Source organism: Colobus angolensis, unplaced genomic scaffold (assembly GCF_000951035.1).
Source record: "Colobus angolensis palliatus isolate OR3802 unplaced genomic scaffold, Cang.pa_1.0 Scaffold48, whole genome shotgun sequence".
NCBI lineage: Eukaryota > Metazoa > Chordata > Mammalia > Primates > Cercopithecidae > Colobus > Colobus angolensis.
In genome coordinates this window covers 14,488,156-14,493,236 of record NW_012118265.1, presented here as the reverse complement: position 1 = coordinate 14,493,236, position 5,081 = coordinate 14,488,156, and positions in this window count along the sequence as shown.

The window sequence follows — 5,081 nt, the reverse complement described above, 5'->3', positions numbered from 1 at the left end:
ACACTATTTGCCCTATTTTATGAGGTTAGATGCTTTTGGCTGCAAAAACAGAGTATCTACCTAAAATGGCTTAAACAGTGGCTTTGCTGAGACTATAAAATCATGTAACAAGAAGTTCAGAGGTAGGCCTGATGCAGAGTTGGTTAATTTAGCAGTTCAACAAGATCATTAAAGAGCTATATTCCTCCTCTTTCCATTCTGCATCCTCAGCAGGTTGGGGTTGGTCTCTTGTAGTCCCAAGATGGCTGACAAGGAGGAAAATTTTTCCCAGAAGTGCCTTGCAGACTTTGCCTCACACCTCACTGACCAGAACTGGGTCAACTGCCTAAACAAAGGAAAAAACTAATGGGATTTGGCAAATTATAATTTATATTTTGGGACTCAGGAGAGATCCCACCTTCACTGTGTACATTGCCACCTAATAATCTGAAGAAAATTGGGGTTCTTAACAAGGTTGTATTGGCAACTAACAGTGTTTGTCATGTCCACCAGGGTTATCATCAAATGTCTATTACAAACCTGTTTACATTATACCTTGAGAGACATTTTTCAGTGAAAATGTTCAAAGTTCAGTCACATAGTAAAAAGAAGAAAGTGACATCAAAATTCAGATTTTTATGTTCAGGTTACTGTATGTCAAACATACCTTAATAGAACTATTAAAACATTCAAGTAATTATTTATAGTGGTGTCATAACCACCAAGTCCTGATCAATGTTTTCATATTAAAACACAAAGTCCTCTACCTGCATGGTTTCGACATCAAAAATGTTGAACAAAAGGGACTGCTCAATTAACCTGTTTTCCAGGCAAGGTATACCAGTCCAGAGTTTAATATTGCCTCAATACCTTCTATAGAGGAAGAAAAGTTGAGGGTCAGAGAGTAACTAAAATATTTGTTTCATATATTTGTGATTCAAGATATATTAATGTGAAATGTGGAATACTTTTAAGACCAGAAGAAAAGTTTAACCAACAATAACTTGAGAAATGACAAATAGAAGAAATAGTCAAAATTAGACAGGGAAGAAAAAGGAAATTAACCTAAAGAAAAATGGAATTGGAGAAAGAAGAGCAATAAAAATAATTATTTTTCAAAAGTTGTATGTGCCTAGCCACCACAAAAATCACCCACATATAAGTGATATCTATGCTTTCAGAGATACTGCTATTTATATGATACTTATTTCTTTTGAGTTTTTTAATATCGTGAGTTTGTCACTATAGAAATTACATTTGCCACACCTTATTATTTATTCTGCATTATATCACTCTATCAGTAATCAAAGACATACGCTGGGTTTCTGTGAATGTTCTGATGTATGATTTTTCTTCAGATTTATTATTATTTGAGTTACTATGGTAGTTTTCCTGCTATCCCAGAATGGATTCTAGTAATGGAAAATTTGACTTTGGCTTAATATTTAATACTTTCACTTTTCTAATAACGTGCACTTAGGCTTTACTTATTTCAGCACACATCTCCTGCCTTTCCATTGTTTTGCTGTTTATAATGTCAATTACAAACTCTGTAGGGGAACGAACGAGTCTAGTATAGAGACATTATTGTGGTAGATAGTAATAACAATTGTATGTTGGCTTCTCTTTGCTTGATATAACTCTGCTTATATTTGTTAATCAAAATTTCAATAACAATATATTGCAACTTGTTGCTCCTTGGGTGCATTGTTTTCTAGTGCCACATCCTCTGCATTTAACTCTCTTGAAAGTGGTTAAATTGACACATATTTTTTTGTGTCCACATGTGCTGGATGGATTCCAGAATGGCTATAGTAAACTCAGGTGAACTTTTTGAAAGGCATTTATTTACTTACTTTTTATCATTTCAACTTTTATTTTAGATTCAGAGGGTACACGTGCAGATTTGTTACACAAGTAAATTGCACAATACTGAGGTTTAGGGTACGAATGGTCCCATCACCCAGGCAATGAGCATAGTATCCTAGTACCCAGTAGGTGGTTTTCCAGGCCACCCCCTGCCCAGTAGTCCCCAGTTGCCATCTTTATGTCCACGAGCATGCAGTGTTTAGCTTCCACTTATAAGTGAGAACATGGGGCATTTGGTTTTCGGTTCTTGCATTAATTCGCTTAGGATAAGGGCCTCCAGTTGCATCCACGTTGCTGCAAAGGACATGATTTTGTTCTTTTTTATGGCTTGAAAATACTTCATGGTATATATGTACCACATTTTCTTTATCCAATCCACCATGAATGGGCATCTAGGTTGATTCTGTGTGTTTGCTATTGTGAATAATGCTAGGATGAATATGATAGTGTATGTGCCTTTTTGGTAGAGAGGTTTATTTTCTTTTGAATACGTACTGCATTAGTCTGTTCTTGAATTGCTATAAAGAAATACCTGAAACTGGATAATTTATAAAGAAAAGAAGTTGAACTGGCTCACAGTTCCACTGGCTATACAGGAAGCATGATGCTAGCATCTGCTTGGCTTCTGGGGAGGCCTCAAGAGACCTTTAATCATGGTGGAAGGGGAAGGGGAAGCAGATGCATCTTACATGACCAAAGCAGGAGGAAGGTGGCCGGTGCCACACACTTTTAAACGACCAGATCTCATGAGAATTCACTCGCTATGCAGTACCAAGGGGGGATGGTGCTAAACCATTCATGAGAACTCCGCCCCCAAGATCCAGTCACCTCCCATCCAGCCCCTCCTCCAACATTGGAGATTACAATTTGACATGAGATTTCGGCAGGGACACAGATCCAAACCATATCACATACCCAGTAGTAGGATTGCTGAGTTGAATGGTAGTTCTTTTTTAGGTTCTCAAAGGCATTTTAAATTGACACTTTAAAAAATTTCTCAGATAGTGGCCGTAATAGGCAGCATCAAAATAGATCTCAATAATCCTCTGCTCCTGGTACTCATGCCCATATGAAGTCATTTCTCTCGGAGCGTGGGCTGGACCCAGTGACTCACTTCTAATCAATAGAATATGGCATGACTCCGATACTCCAGACACCAACTAGATGTCCTACAACTCAATTCAATTCTAACACTACACAGAGTTAGTGCCATATCCCTCAAGTTAAAGGCTCAGTCCCACAAGACTTCCCTCACTTCAGAGGCCAATCGCTGGTTCTGGGTCACTCGTACTTTTGACAGACAGACTGTAAATCAAGAGTTCCCACAGCCCACTCCTCAGGTTCCATAATTTGCTAAAATAAGCCCACAGAACTCAGGAAGGTGCTTATCAGTACTTATCATCAGTTTTTTATAAAGAATACAATTCAAGAACGGCCAAACATAAGAAAGGTATAGGGCAAGATTTGTGAGGGAGATGACATCCCTCTTAGGGCATGCTTCTCTCCCAGCATATCAAAGCATTTACCAACCTGAGAGCTCTGGAACCCTGTTGTTTAGGGGTTTTTATGGAGCTTTCACTACAAAGTTAAATCATTGGCCATTGGTGATCAGCTCAATCTTCAGCCCCTCTCTCACCCTGGAGGGTGGAGGTGAGACTAGGAGTTTCAATTTTCTAATTCTGGATTAGTCTTTCTGGTGGCCAGCCCCACATCCAGAAGCTATCTAGGAGTCTCTCAGCCAAGAGTTGCCAGCATAGCAAAGACACTCTTACCATCCAGGAGGGTCTAAGGATTTTGGAAGCTTTGTGCCAGGAACCAGGGAAAAAGACCAATATCTCCAGAGGTTCATTTTTCACTGCCTCTTTTTCAAAATAGGTTTGAAGCAGCTTATACTGAAGAACATAAATACAATGAAATTAACATAGAAATAGAAAATAAAGGCCATAAGAAGGAGCCCACATTTGTGATGGCAGTGGGCAGAATAATGATTCCCCAAAGATGTCCACATCCTAATTCCTAGGACCTGTGAATGCATTATTTTACGTGGCAGTAGGGGATTAAGTATGCAAATGGAATTAGATTTACCAATCAGCAGAGCTTAAATAAGGAGATTATCCTGGATTATCAGGGCATATAATCACAAGTCCTTAAATGGGGAATGGGAAGACAGAAGAGCTGGAGCCACAGAGATGGTCTGGTATAAAAGGATTGAACAGCCACTGCTGGCTTTGAAGAGGGAAGGGCACCTGAGCCAAGGAATTCCGTTTTCTAAGTTTTCAGACCCTTCTCATTTTATCTGGTCCTCAGACAAAACAATTTTAGGAGCAGTGGGCATGTGGGCAGGCTGATAATTTCAAACTACAGTACAGTACAGTATACGTGGGTTTTGCATCCTACAAATACTGCATTTTCCATCCACATTGGTTGAAAATAGCCACGTTATGTGTGAACCCTGCAGTACAAGGGTCAACTGTACTTCAATTCTCTGTTCTTTTGGTATTCACTCACCATTTATCAGGGAGGCTGAGAGTTATGTACAGAAAAGATCCAGAAGGATAGCACCAGATGACAGGGCTCACCATGGCGTCCCTTCCCTGAGAGGCTCAGCTCAGGTCCCAGATTTGCTTGCCCCAGCGCCGCAGTGCAGGCCACTCAGAAACAAAAGCCCCACTCAGAAAACAAACCACACAGACCGAGACATCCCAGAACAAATTTTAGCAACGGTTTGCTGTTCCTTGAACAAGGCTCCCTGGAGGTCTCATATCCTATACACACCACCTTATAAAAGTATTCTGAGCTCACCTCCTTCCCCTGTCTTCCTCCACCCCAACCACGCTGGCCTCTTTACTTTCTTCAAACTCCCCTGAAAGGTCCTCACTGCTTGTGTTTCTGTTTCCTCTTTCTGGTATATTTTCCCCCATTGCCTCTCACTCTTTTAGGTCTTACCTTAACAGAAAAGTCACCTTAACAGAACAGTCACCTTAACAGAAAAGTCTTCCTCTCCACAGTATAAAATGCTCCTCTCCCGTTATTCTGTCCCCTTAATCTGCTATATTCTTCTTCATAGTCTTTGTCGCTACCTGAATTTTTACATTTTTATTCCTTATGGACGATATCCCCCACTAGAATTATACTCTCTATGAGAGTAGAAGCTCTGACTTTTTGTCCACTGCTTATCCCTGTGTCCAGAACAACGCTGGGCATACAGTAAACTCTTGGTAAATATTTAGCAA